Source organism: Cricetulus griseus, chromosome 2 (genome assembly GCF_003668045.3).
Source record: "Cricetulus griseus strain 17A/GY chromosome 2, alternate assembly CriGri-PICRH-1.0, whole genome shotgun sequence".
Taxonomy (NCBI): domain Eukaryota; kingdom Metazoa; phylum Chordata; class Mammalia; order Rodentia; family Cricetidae; genus Cricetulus; species Cricetulus griseus.
Genome location: NC_048595.1, coordinates 130,112,784 through 130,128,660, shown reverse-complemented (window position 1 = coordinate 130,128,660; position 15,877 = coordinate 130,112,784).

The window sequence follows — 15,877 nt, the reverse complement described above, 5'->3', positions numbered from 1 at the left end:
GCTAAAGTATTGTTGAGTTGAAAGTAAAGGAGAAAAAGGAGACACAGGAAAGCTCTAAGATCACTCTCTCAGTTTAACTGAAAACAGAACATGAATTCACAAAGGCAAAGGTTTTCTGCCCTATGCCCCAAGGAGAAGTAACATTAGCTTGTGATGCAACCCTGGATCCTTATCAAATGACACCAGAGGTCTTTGCCCTAACAAGCTTCACTAATTAGTCTTTATCTGCCATTTCCCTGCCTTCCCCAAGTTGCTATTCCCAGAAACTCAGTGTCTCCTTCATTTGTCTTATATTCTCTAGACAAATCTACTGTTCTTCATCTGAAAACTACATATAAACTAAAATATATTTATCTTGAGAATTAGCCATTCTCTGGGTGTCCCTCAAGGATTTAAAAAGCATATTAATGAACATCATATTTTCTCTTGTTATTCTGTCTCTGTACAGAAGAGATCCATTTAAACTAAGAACCTAAGAGTGTTGTTTTTAACAATTACGTTATTCTACAGGAAGCAAAGCCCCTCTTCCTTTGGTTTCCTAAACAGAAACATTATAATTTATCTTGATTTAAACAAATCAAAAGAGTTCACACAAACTTAGTCCTAATTCCAGCTCTCTGACTTAACCCTCTCAGTCCCAGGTTTCCAGGTCACAAATGGTTGTAGCTATCTTATACATTTGTCTGGGCTAGAGGGAAATCTGAAATTACCATATTTCCTGGCTCAGACTCATCAGAATACGTTTAATGTGTGTGTTCATCCATGCAATAAGTGTTTCTTCAGACCTCCTAGGGGCTCCAGACCTTATTCTCAGGGCCAAGGATACAACATTGAACAATACAAAAAAGATGGTTTCTTTATAGAATTTATAGACTGAAAGTAAGTAAATGCATGTTGCAATTTAATGTTTTTTTTAAAAAAATAAGGCAATGTGATAGAGAAAGGATCTAGAGAGTGGCAGGAAGCATGGAAATCAGAATTCTTTGGGGTGGAACGGTGATGAGGGTCTTTTCTGAAGAAACAGATAATACTGGAGCTGAAGCCAGAATTATATGAAGAGGACAGCAAAAGCTAGGGAGAAGTACTCTTTCATTTGGGCAGTGTAACTGCAGTTTCTTTCCAGACTGGTCACACAACCTCTTTGCCCCAAATTAATACACTTTGTCACTATATTAATTATATAACTGTTGGCCAATGACTAGGGCTCCTTATTGGCTAGATCTGTCTTAATTATTAATCCATAACTACTACTCTATGTATTTTTTACATGGCCTTATCTTACCAGAGAACACCTGGAATGTCCCATCTTCCTGATCTCTACACAGCATCTCCTCTTGGCCTCACTGTGTCTCTCTCCAATATTCTCCTTGTATCCTAGCCCCACCTATCTTCCTTCCTCTACTGACCAATCACTGTTTTATTCATCACCCAGTAAGAGAAATATATACTCAGAAGGACATCCCCCATCAGGGCAGAGTCAAATTCATGATCCAGGTATACATTAAGTGAAGAAGTAAAGGAAGCATGTGTAATACGTAAAGAGAACAAAAAAAAAAGGAGAAAAAATGAGATGAGACTGGTACAGCCCCTGGTCAAGTTTATTAAAGTCCACATCAAGGGATTTGGGATGAGTCTAATAATAATGTGAAGGCCATCACATGGCTGTAAACAGAGAAATGAAAAAATCTGGAGAGTTGTTCTCCAAATTACACTTGGAAAAAGGTAAGTTGAAACAGGTCCTGTTATATGGCTTAGGCTTCCTCAAAACTATCACCTCCCTTTTCAGTCTCCTAAATGCTGGGATCACAGTTGTGCACATCATGCCCAACTCTAATTTTGTTTTGTTTTGTTTTGTTTTGTTTTTAATTTTGAGATCCTGATTTAATTACAACATTCCATCTTCCCCTTTCCTCCCTCCAAAATGTTCCATATGCCCCTCCCTGCTCACCTTCAAGTTCATGACCTCTTTTTTTCATCAATTGTTATTGCATGTATATAGGTATCCCTAAATACATATATATTCCAAGGTTAAAACTGTTGGGTCTATATAATGTTACTTGTATGCATGTATTCAGGGCTGACTGCTTGGCATGGACAACCAATTTATGTTCTCTTCTCTGGAGAGAACCACCTCCCCTACTTCTAGATTTCCTTAGTTTCCTGTAATTATTGAGTAGCATTGAGACAGCGTGGATTTTTTCCTGTCCAGTTTGACTTGTAATCTCCATAGTTGTTAACCATGTCTTGTTTGTGGTCCTGAAATCTGGAAGAGATGGCCAAAATTTGGAAGTAGCATCCACCTACTTATACTGGTTTTCATCAAGTCAGGCATTTCTGTATTATACTTGTATATAATATCTGTAATAGGTGGTTTATTCAGTCAAACATTCATAATCACATAGATTATGCATACTTCTTACACTGTATACAAACAATAATTTCCCAAAAGCAGAATCAAAACATCCCTAAAGAAATTTCTTAAATATATAAAGAAGTAGAGATGTGTCCTTCATTTGCTTTCTACATGCTTAGAATCTACTATATTGCTGATATGAAAGAATTTAAACAAGATTTGCAATAATGCTAAATAAACACATGTACAATAGGCTTCTCTAGCTTTTTAAAAATGTGTTTATCCCTCAAAAAAAAAATCATCAGTACCTGAAGAGAAAAAAAATGAAAGGAACATGTCATGGTGTGTAACACTGAATTCCTAAAAGTTTAACAGAAAATTTATAAATCTTGATACACTTCATTTCTTTAAGTAAAGAAAGCAATACATAAGGGCTTAATAACATGCACCAATGAGTAGGAAACCAACAGCAAATTACCTAATTTGCTGGATTTGAAAGTATGGAAATAAGGGCAGTTTTAAGTCAAAGCTATTACATTACCGAAACATCATCACACAATAAAAATGTAAAAATGCTGCTCCCATTCCCATTTCAGAAAGCACCACAAAGTTTCCCAAAGCAGCACAGAACTTGGAGTTGCTGCTAGCATGTGTTTTGACCATTGCTAGCATGTGTTCTGACCTCTGCTAACATGTAGAGTCACTGCTATCATGTGCTCTGACCTCTGCTGGTTGTCAGGAAACACTTTGATGTCTAGACAAATGCCTGCAAGTGCTACAGCAACTGGACAGCTGCATGAGTGAGGGCTGAGGAGCCGTGGACTAGATCTATGATGGCAAGTTCACAAGCAGAGCTGTGCTCCTTGCACTGGAAACACTAACCCCCACCCTACAACATGGGCTCCAGCACTGATCTAACTGCAGATAATATTGGAGAGATTGCATTCTTCAAAACTAGTAGAAAACTGCAAACAAACTTACAAAACAGAGGATTGAAAACCCTTTTATCTGAGAAACTGAAAGTCCACTGTGACTTCCTCAAGTGTAATCAAATCTCTCCAAGATTTTTCAGGTAGTAACTTGAAGCTACTGATTACACGATTTGAATGTGATAGCAATGGGTAATGTTTGTAGAATAGTCAATTTCAAACTGTTCAAAATATTTTACCTCTACCACCTCATTTAGTTATTAAAATACCTCTCTAGAATATCTTTACAAAAAAAGTGCATAGTGGAAGTAAAGCACTAAAAAGTATATCATCCACACCAACTGACAATCTAGGAAATAGTGGAGAGGCTACCCTAAATGCCCTTCCCCTATAATGAGACTGATGACTGCCTTATAAGCCATCCTAGAGCCTTCATCCAGTGGCTGATGGAAGCAGAGACAGACACCCACAGCTATATACGGAACTGAACTCTGGAACCCAGTTGCAGAGAGGGAGGAATGAAGAACAAAGGTGTCAGGACCAGACTGGTGAAACCCACGGAAACAGCTGACCTGAACAAGGGGAAGCACATGGACCCCAGACTGATGTCTGGGAGGCCAGCTCAGGACTGATCCAGACCCCTGAACATGGATGTCAGTGAGGAGGCCTCAGCATTCTATGGGGTCACTGGTTGTGGATCAGTATTTATCCCTGCCATAAGAAGGGACTTTGGGAGCCCATCCCACATGGAGGGATGCTCTCTCAGCCTGGAGACATGGGGAAGGGCCTAGGCCCTGCCCAAGATGATATGGCAGACTTTGGGGAACCCTCATGGAGGGCCTTACCCTCCCTGGGGAGCAGAGGGGGGATGAGGTGGGGGACTGGTGGGGAGTTGCCGGGAGGGTGGGAGAGGGAGAAGGGGTTGACATGTGAATCAAGCTTGTTTCTAATTTGAACTAATTTTAAAAAAGAAAAAAATAGATCATCCAGACATTGTGTCCAACTCCTAAGGAAATATTAAAAATAATCTCAGCATGGCTTGGAACTAGTGTCAATATCAGCCTAATACAGTACAGTAAGATATATAGCTTTGATATATACATTTATTATTTATCTATCTCTCTTTTAGAATTTAATTTTTAAACCATCATGTTTATATCATTAGCATGAGGGATTTCATGCATGGTCCACCAATACTCTTTTGTATTTTGTTCTTAAGTGCCAGTGATATATATTGAGATATTTATAAACAATCCTTTAAGAATACCTTTTAATTTATTTAAAGATACTGATTCTGTTAATGATGCTGCATGAGACCTGATTAAAAGCATTCAGTACCATATCCTGGAACCAGCAGTGGTAGTAAAACCTAGTTTGTAGGAGATAATGGTAGTTGTCCTACATGATACCAGCTTCAAAGGGCCCATTTATTGTTTCAGTTTGAACACTTTCTATAATAATCCACTATAAAGAATAGCACTTACTATTATTTTATCCTAAAGCAACTCTATTCAAAATTTAAGATTTGAAAACATAGGTAGTCTGAGCTTGGATTTCTCATTTGATGCAAATTTCAAGTATTTGGTGTACCAGGTTGTGATTAATTTCAAAAGAATACAGACTGCAATCGTATTTCCTTCCAGTCGTCATTGTTTTAATCAGGCCACAAAACTTGACTGACTTTGTTCTTCCTTTGGCATCTTTTCTTTTGTTATTAATCTTTAAAATTATGACACAAATCAATGTACATCATTGTAGAATATTCATACAAATGTCTTTATACTTTGTAATAGTTCATTCCTCTGCCCCACTGACCTACGCCATGTCACCTGCACCTCACTAATTTCTTCCCTCCATATTGGCATCCTTTCTATTTCCATGTCACATGCATACATTATCCTAACTTTTCCCTCTTCCTCCCATAAGATATCTTTTTCCCTTCTCATGATCCACTTTCTGGCTCAACACATACACATACACACACACACACACACACACACACACACACACACACACACTATATATAATTTTATGTCCTTTGTATGATAGAAAGATGTCTGACATATTTATTTGCCATAATAATCCACAGTTGTACCTTTTCCTAAAATATGGCAGGATTTCACTTTTCATTCATTAAGTATTATATATAATATATTATATATTATATATATATATATATATGTTTCTATTTATTCTTCTCTCAAATGACACATGCTTCCCCTCCACTCCCCCCAGACCTCCAACTGCCATCTCCCCCAGATTCACTGCTCCTCAGGTTCCCTTCAGAAAAGAGCAGTTCTCCCAGGGATATCAGCCAAACCCGGCATACTTTTTTTCTATGCTGAATAAAATTCCATTGTCTATATTACCATTTTTGTTTTTCTGTTTATCTGTTGATGAGCACCAAGGCTGATTCTACTTGTTAACAATTGTCAATAATGCAGCAATAAATATGGATATGCAAGTCCCTCTGTGGCATGTTAGAGTATTTCAGCTATATGCTCAAGCACCTTAACTGGGCATTTCTTGCACAAATATGCCTTTATTAAGGTGGCAGCTACCCTACACAAGAACTTTCAAACACATGTAACATTGACTTCTGCTTAAGCTACAGTTAGAGTTGGGCCCAAAGAACTTTAGAAAAGATATATAGCAGAGACTAAATGAATACCTGAGACTATGTATGACCATGGGAGTCAGTGTTCACATCCTCTGATACCATGCTACCCCTATTATATTATAAAGTCCTGAAAAGAAACCACACATTTTTGCTCTCAGTACATTGCACAGCATTTTAATATATGTCTATAATTTAAGTTAATATTAATTGCATTATTTTCAGATAACCATAGCTCTTGAGGAACATCTGGGGATTGTTCTCTGACCTCCACATACATGTGGAGCACACTTGCATACACATATGATCATTCTCTCTCTCTCTCTCTCTCTCTCTATATATATATATATATATATATATATATATATATATATTGCCTACCCTAACAACTTGTGCCCATCCTTAGTTATCTATGATATTGTCTACTCATATCCCATAAGAGAGTGAACTGAACATATCTCAATAGAACTGGCCTTTCACAAATACGCTACAAAATGAAACCCATATTTATTTGATAAAATAATTAATAAAACCTTAATGGAATTTTGCATTTAAATTCAATCCCTGAGATTCTAAGGATAACATTGGATTAGTGAAAACTTCTGTAGCTTTTCTCAAAATAAGTCTGCACTTCATAGAAGCTATTAAAAAGGCTCACAAAATATAGATTACATGGCTAACACCATAGAAGGCAAGTGTGAGGAATTTACAGGATAGTAATAAAAATCTCTAATAAGCAGAAGCAGTTGGAAAGGCAAAAAGACAATCATTGAGGCTAATCACTGGACTGTAAAGTATGAAATATTTGCTAGAGTGGAAGCTAATTAATCTCAGAAAGCTTTGGTAAGGGTGATTCTGATAAGGATTAATGAAGTATAGGGATTTGTGCAGAGTCTCCAGTCTAATATCTTTTGAAAGGAAGCCACAGATACCAGGGTACTAAAGAAAATAGAGACTTAGTCATTCTGCCAGGGATCCTCCCTTGATAAATGAAACACACATGTTCCCCTGTCCCTTTTACATAGTAAGATAGGGGAAGCAGAAAATCACATGTTGGCTTATACACCCCAAAATCTGTATTGACAGAGATAAGAATTGTAAAAATGCATCTCTGATATTCAACAATCTATGCTTCATACGAAATACAGAATCTGTCTCACACCTCAATCATTAAACTAGTGGACTAGATACATTTGTAAGGAATATCCTTCTCCTAAGTTCATCATGGGCAAGAAAAATTGTTTACTGTAAAATCAGGTGGAATGTCTTTTATGTTGCCCCTGATGTTTCTTACCTTTTCTGGGGCTGAAGTCTAAAACAGAGTGAGAATTATGCAGGAAAGAACTAACTTCAGAAGATCTGGGTCCTGTGGGATCCTTCCTAGATGTGGCAAAAGCCCTCACACATTCATTCCCTCTAGGTTAGGCCAGAGATGTGCCCAGAAGCTACCAAGTAAAGCATGATAGAGAAGCTGTTCTTTATGCCCAGGAACTCAGAATTTCCAGGGCTGGACAAAGTTTGGAGATTATAAATTAGCTAATGATTAAATGAAAAGAAAGCTACTACACGTAAGTAAAGTATGTTTTTAAAATGTACTGTTGTTTTCTTGGAGGACAATATATGTTCACTGTAGAAAGCAAAGCTTAGCAGAATCAGAGGATGCAAGACATTATCCTTACACTCATGAAATAAGTACCAGTAAGATGTTACTATATAGTGACCTAGCGATTTTGCACATTTTTTAGGGTATGGGGCAGGGTTCAAGACAGGGTTTCTCTGTGGCTTTGGAGCCTGTCCTGGAACTAGCTCTTGTAGACCAGGCAGGTCTCGAACTTACAGAGATCTGCCTGCCTCTGCCTCCCGAGTGCTGGGATTAAAGGCGTGTGCCACCATTGCCAGGCACACTTTTGCACATCTTAAAAGCTAATAATTTCTAAGTTATTTTTAATTGTGTTTGTGCACACACACACAAACACACATGCTCTCTCTCTCTCTCTCTCTCTCTCTCTCTCTCTCTCTCTCTCTACACACACACACACACACACACACACACACACACACACACACACACACACACGCATGCACACATGCACACATGAGTGTAGGTCCCCTGGGAGGCTAGAGAAGTTCAAAACCCTTGGAGTTAAAGTTACAGATGGTTGTGAACAGCTTGATGTGGGTTCTAAGAGTCAAATTCATGTCATCTGGAGGAGCCGTTCACTCTCTTAACTACTGAGTCATCTTTCTGGTCAAAACTTAAAACCACCAAACCATGTATATTTTTTTTCTTTTTCTTTATTTTTTAATTTATTTCTTGAGAATTTCACAAGTATTGTATTAGTGTCATGTCTACCTCTTCCTCTCCCTCCTTCAACTTTTCCAATTCCCACACCCACTCCTTCTCAAATTATTGTCCTCTTCTTTAATTATCATTGTTAAATGTACATTACATATATGTAACCTACTAAGTCCACTTAGTGTTGCTTGTATGTGTATGTGTTTAAGGCTGACCAGCTGAAATTGAACAATTTATCAGGGAATGTGGGCCTGGATAAGACTGATTCTCCTCCACCCTCACAGCAGCTATTAATTGCCTGTAGCTATTCCTCGAGGTGTTGGGCCTTGTAAAATTTCCCCAGTCCACACTGGATTGCTAACTGGTGTTGTCACTGTGCAGGTCTTGTCTGATCAGCTATATTGTTGAGATTTTATGAGTACAGCTTCCCTGTCATATAAAGAAGACACTATCCAGCAGCAGGTATCCTGGAGCCCTCACTCTTACAACCTTTATGCCCCCTTTTCCATGAGGCTATCTGAGTCTTAGGTATAGGGATATGCTGTAGATTATAGTTAGCATTGGACACCGATACAGATCATGTTTTTATTTTATGACCTTTATCCATCTACCTACACACATACCTATACACAAACACACACACACACACACACACACACACACACACACACAAATCATGTTAAGAAAAATGGAGATGGGGGCTGAAGAGATGGCTCAGTGGTTAAGAGCACTGGCTGGTCTTCCAAAGAACCTAGGTTTGATTCTCAGAACACACAAAATAGCTAACAAGATATCTGTAACTCCAGTTCCAAGGAATCTGGTGCCCTCTCCTGGACTGCACTACAGTATACACATGTGGTACACAGATATACATGCAGGCAAAACATCCATACACATACAAATAAACCTCAAAAATAACCCTTGTTTTTACTGAGGAGGTAATTCATTTTTTAATTAACTTTATTTAAATTAAAAACAATCTTATTTTACATACCAATCCCAGTTCCCTCTCCCTCCTATTCTCAAACCCTCCCCACCATCTCCTCATCCCACCCCCCCATTCACTCCTCAGAGGCGCCGAGTCCTCCCATGGGGAATCATCACACTCTGTCACATCATTTGGGACAGGACTAAGGCCCTTTCCCCCTGTATCTAGGTTGAGAGAGTATCCCTCCATTGGGAATGGGTTCCAAAAAGCCATTTCATGCACTAGGGATAAATACTAATTTTATTGCCAGTGGCTCCATAGACTTCCCCAGCCCCCCAACTGACACACATGTTCTGGGGCCTAGTTCCATCCTATGCTGATTCTCCAGCTGTCAGACTGGGGTCTGTGAGCTCCCACTTGCACAGGTAAGCTGTTTCTTGGACTTCCTCAGCAACGTCTTGACCCTTTTGCTCATCAAAGGCTGAAATCAATAGAGTAGAAACTAAGAAAACAATACTAAGAATCAATTAAACAAAGAGTTGTTTCTTCGAGAAAATCAGCAAGATAGACAAACCTTTATCCAAACTAACCAAAAGGCAGAAGGAGTGCATGCAAATTAACAAAATCAGAAACGAAAAGGGGGACATAAGCTGGGTGTTGGTGGTGCACGCCTTTAATCCCAGCACTCAGGAGGCAGAGGCAGTCGGATCTCTGTGAGGTCGAGGCCAGCCTGGTCTACAGAGCAAGTGCCAGGACAACCTCCAAAGCTACACAGAGAAACCCTGTCTTGAAAAAACAAAAAATAAAATAAAATAAAATAAAATCAATCAAAAGAGATGAAGATGGACATTTCATACTCATCACAGGAAAAGTCCATCAAGATGAAGTCTTAATCCTAAACATCTATGTCCCAAATACAAAGAAATTTATTTGTAAAAGAAATATTACTAAAGCTCAAACCACACATAATACCACAACACACTTATAGTAAGGGACTTCAACACCCCTCTTTCACCACTAGACAGGAGCACCAGACAAATAAATAAATAAATAAATAAATAAATAAATAAATAAATACGAAAAGGGGGGACATAACAACAGACACTGAGGAAATCCAGAGAATCATCAGAACATAACTGAAAAATTGTACTCTACAAAATTGGAAAATTTAAAGGAAATGGACAATTTTCTGGATAGGTATCACATACCAAAATTAAATCAAGAACAGATAAGCAATTTAAATAGACCTATAATCCCCAATGAAATAGAAGCAGTCATCAAAAGCCTCCCAACCAAAAAACAGCCCAGGGCTAGATGGTTTCAGTGCAGAATTCTACCAGAAATTCAAAGAAGAGATAATACCAATACTCCTCAAATTGTTCTGAAAGATTTAAAAATTAGCAAAGAAATATAGCCCAGAAACTGACCAAGGCTACTACTATGACTTAGTGCCTGGAATTTATCAGCCACCAGCAATTACTCCCTTACAAGGCTATAAGATAACTGGGTACCAAGAATTCCCAGATGGCCACCCTCCCCGAGGGGCTCATGAAGGAAACAGTTTGCCCCACTGGCCAATGTATCAATAATTAACAATTACGGGTCCCTGTGAAACAAAGAGATAGCTACCATTAGTTAGCACATCCTGAGGTCTGCAGGTTTTACAACTGGTGGGTTCAGGAGGCTGTCTGATTCCCAGGCCTCCCCTCAAGACAAAGGGCCTCCCCTCAAGACAATGAGTAATGGGTTCCATGGACAGAGAGTTGAGGCCCCTCTCTAAGCTTATGGTTTTTGCCTTTAAAAATGCCTGTGCCTGGGGGACAGGGAGGCTCTCTAGCCTGCATGCTGGGAGAGCCCGTTTGTACAAACGTCCACCTTTCATTAAAGCCTCTTGCTGTTTGCATCAAATTTCCGCCTCCTCATGGTGATTGGGGTGGCCTCGGTCCTGGGAAAAGATGCTGGAGGTCTGGAGGCCTGAGGTTGGGGGGGGGGGAGTAGGTCTTACAGTTCCACACAACAGAAACAGAAGGGTCACTGCCAAACTCTTCTTAGGAGGCTACAATTATGTTGGTACCCAAACCACACAAAGATACAGCTAAGAAAGAGAATTACAGACCAATCTCCCTCATGAACATTGATGAAAAAATACTCAATAAAATAGTGGCAAATCTAATCCAAGAACACAACAGAAAAACCATCCACCATGATCAAGTAGGCTTCATCCCAGAGATGCAAGGATGGTTCAACATAAGAAAATCTGTCAATGTAATCCACCATATAAACAAACTGGAAGAAAAAAATCACATGAACATATCATTAGATGCTGAGAAAACCTTTGACAAAGGTAATTCATTTTTAAGAGACTACCTAGTGTGCCGATATAAGTGTATGGCTTCATTTGCTTATTTTAGCACTCCTCGAAGTGTCTTATGTGAAGTTTCTTTATTGGATGTGGTATAAATGTATGAAGACATTCATACCCTGCTACATGGCTTGTAACAAAATACATGAGGCAAACAATTTAAAAAAAGGACAGGTTTGTTTTGGCTCAAAGTTTTAGAGGTCTCAGTCTGTGATCACTTCACCCCATTGCCTGTTGTAAGGCAGAACTTCCTGCCTGGGAGGTGGTAATGGAGCAAAATTGCTGGCTTCAGGGCATCAAGGAAGCAAAGGGACTCCCAGCCACTGTCACTTATTTAGGAGAGAACACTGAAGAAGATTTGAGGCCTCACTTTTTCACAAGTAGGAAAGGGGTCGTTATGATGTGGACATCTTCAGGCATAATTCTATGTTAACTGGGGAAAATGAGGCTCTACCTAAGCTGGCCCAAGGTCACAGTGCCACACTGACACAACAGGATTTGTGATTCAGACGTTCAAAAACCCAGCTGTTCTTCAACTCTTTAAAGGCTGACATCGTCTAGAAAAGCAGTACATAGTTAGAATGTGAGCTGGTAAATGTCAGGCTTATGATGAGATCATCAAACAGAAACTGCACTTCCTGTGAGCAAAATCCCACATGCCGAGCAGAGCTTCTCAACTGGAGAGGGTTTAATCTCTGCCCGTCGTGGTCATGGAGAATTCAAAAGAAAGATCTTTTCTGAAACTCAGAGTCAATTTACAGGGAACCTGAAAGTTAAAGCGAATACACATGGAGCAAGCAAAAATGCATCTAACATGAACTAACAGCTCAAGTCACAGAAGGCTGGCTGCAGGGTGGTAACGAACTAACCGCTGAGACACAGAAGGCTGGCTGTGGGGCAGTAAGAGTCTGGTGTGAAGGGTTTGAGTCAGCTCAGGCATTTCTCAAATGTCAAGGTTTCTTACCCTAGTGATCTTTTTGTTTTCTATTTATTCACTGATGCAGTTAAGTCTGAGGAGTTAGGGAAAGAGGGATCTTTCAAAAAGGTGCTGGCAAAAGATACTGACAACGGTGGGTGGTGGTGGCACACACCTTTAATCCCAGCACTCCAGAGGCAGAGGCAGGCGGCCAGCCTGGTCTACAGAGAGACTTCCAGTTCCAGGAAAGCTAGGGCTACACAGAGAAACCCTGTCACAAAAAAAGAAAGCATACTGACATTGGTCATTAAAAATCTGTGGAAAACAAAACCTACGAAGAGAAAAGATTTTAGGGCAGTGTCCACAGCAGAAAGCACTTCCATGAGCCTTTGGCCAGCATCTACCACAAAGCAAGAAGCAATCTTGAGATCTTCAAAGAACTTGAAAAGTGCAGACCAAAATGCAAGGCCAGTTGTAACCGTCCAAACAAAAAGCTATAAATTGGTGGTTGTTGACCACCAATTATTTCTACACATATAATCTGAAAAAAAAAACTTTAATTATAATGAAGCTAACATGTACTTAATCTTTACTGTATGTTAGCTGTTGTTTGATTGCTTTACCACTGGGAGCTATTTTCGGTTCCTTCCTATTTGCAAGTGAAGAAAAAGGAGGTAGTGTCATGAAGCAATTGCCCTCCACTATACAGCCAAATTACACCTAGGCTTGCCTTGTCTTGGAAATTAGAATGGGATTCGAGAAGTAAACTAATCATGGAAAAGGACTTCCTTTGCGATCCATTTCTACAAACAGACTAGGATATCAAACCTACCCACTCTAATGAGCTCACACAGAGAATCATATTTGCTCAGTGGGGACATGAACTTCAGGTATTTCGTGGTTTCAAGCATCTAAGAACCAGGCAGGCTATGACAAAGTTCTTTCCACAGTCCATAAAGAACAAGCTACATAAATCTTTTCCAGATAATTAAAGTAAAAGCCTCACAGCTATGCATATAAACATGCCATCCAGTTTGTACTAGGAAGAACATTTTCCTATAACAAATGAACAGAGGATAAAAGGGCACTATTGTTATTGGTTAACAGGGTATCCAAGTAAATCGTCTTTAAGAAAGAGACATCAGAACCCACTGTAAAATGGTGCTGGCCAAAATGTTGTGAAACATGGGAAAGCAATACTATGATTATTAAGAATTTAGAAGTCTTTAGAGGCAATAATTCTATGAATATACAAAGTGTCACTGAATTTAGTTTAAAGGATAAAATTGCTAAGTACATAACTCTATAAATATATGAAAGCACTTTTTATTATTAATACCAAGATGCATGACCTTATTGCTAAAGAAATCTCAACTTTTGGTCACAGAACATATAGAAACCAAGTTGTTACTGACCAGGAAGCTTCTTCTCTGATGGATAGCTTTAATAATACCAGAAGATGTTATGTAGGCTGCTGGGAGGGGGAGTCACCAACAGTCTTTCATAGCTAAGAACTCTGTGAACTAAAATAATGACAGTGTAGCAAGATATACTCATAAGTGCATTAGTGGCACACATTTTATAGCAGTAACCAACTACTTTCAAATTGGCTTTAAATATTCACTGTAGGAAGACATGAATGGCTGGTACTATAAATCTGCCTAAGAATCCATGCTTGAGAGGGTGGCTGACAGACCTCAGGGATGAAGCTACTACTCCTATTGGACATAGTATTAAATGGTCCTCTAGATTCGGATATCTATACCCATAGATTCATTCAGCTTTCAAACCTCATCAGAGGAGTTTCTTTGTGCTGAAAGACTCCCGGAGGCTCAGGCCCCCAGGATCTCAGCCCAGGACCTCGATGACTCCAATCACCAGGTGGAGGCAAAAACTTGATGCAAATAGCAAGAGGCTTTATTGCAGTTGTTTAATGAGCTAACCCCATGTTAGCTCAGGCCTTTCATCTACCCACCATGGCAGATAGCTGGGAAAGATGCTGAGAAGTCACATGATAGAGATCTTATAGGGCAGCGTAAAGGGAGTGTCTAGGGGTACGCACAAGCTAAGGATTGGTGTGCCTCCAGGCTTGGAGGACTTGCCCTGTGTTGATTGGTCAACTGGTTGTTATGGCCCATAGGACCTCCAAGGGCAGTTGCTATGCTCTGCACGTCATTGCTGTTCACTTGTCCGTAAAGTATAGCTGTAAAGCATAGCACCACCAGCTAACTTCTGATAGGTTCCTTGCCAGGAGGCAGGCATCTGACTTCCTAGTAACCAAAGCAAGGTCAGGCAAGCACATGTTAAGCTGTTATGGCTGCCAAAATGGGGAGCTGGTCCCTTCAGTGCAATGTACAATAGTGAAGGCAGTAACTCACAACCAATCAAGGTACAGACAGCAGCCATCAGTGAAGTGCTCAGACACAAATGTGGCATCTATGCCACAGCCTCCTTCAACCACCATAAGACTTGGGAACCTTCATGGATGATGGGGTACCAACCCCACATCTGACAGAGGGCTGATCACCAAAATATACAATGAACTCAAGAAGCTAGCCACCAAAACACCAAACAATGAAATTAAAAAGTGGGGTGAAGAACTAAATAGACAATTCTCAACAGAGGAATCTGAAATGGCTGAAAGACATTAAGACTTAAGAAAGTGCTCAAAATCCTTGGCCATCAGAGAAATGCAACTCAAAACAACTCTGAGATACCACCTCACACCTGTCAGAATGGCTAAAATAAAAAATACCAATGACAATCTATGCTGGAGAGGATGTGGGGAAAAAGGAACACTCCTCTATTGCTGGAGGGAGTGTGAACTTGTAAGACGACTCTGGAAATCAGTATGGTGGTTGCTCAGAAAAATGGGAATCAGTCTACCTCAAGATCCAGCAATTCCTCTCTTGGGTACATACCCAAATAATGCATGTTCATACAACAAGGACATATATTCAACCATGTTCATAGTAGCATTGTTTGTAATAGCCAGAACCTAGAAGCAACATAGATGCCCCTCAACTGAAGAATTGATACAGAAAACGTGGTACATTTACACAATGGAGTACTACTCAGCAGAAAAATAAAAAAACAATGGAATCTTGAAATTGGCAGGTAAATGGATGGAACTAGAAAAAACCATCCTGAGTGAGGTAACCCAGTCTCAAAAAGACAAACATGGTATGTACTCACTCATATATGAATTTTAGACATAGAGCAAAGGATTACCAGCCTATAATCCTCTTCACCAAAGAAATTAGGAAACATGAAGGACTCTAAGGTATAAATGCATGGACCCCAGGAATGGGAAGGGGCAGGAACTCCTGAGCTAATTGGGAGCATGAGAGTAGGGGAGAGGGAGCTACCAGAATGAAAGCAGGAGAAGAGGAGAGGAGTGGAGGAAATGGAGGAGCAGAAATATTGAGTTGGGGGAAGAATAGTGGAGAGCAGGATGAGAGATACCATATTAGAGA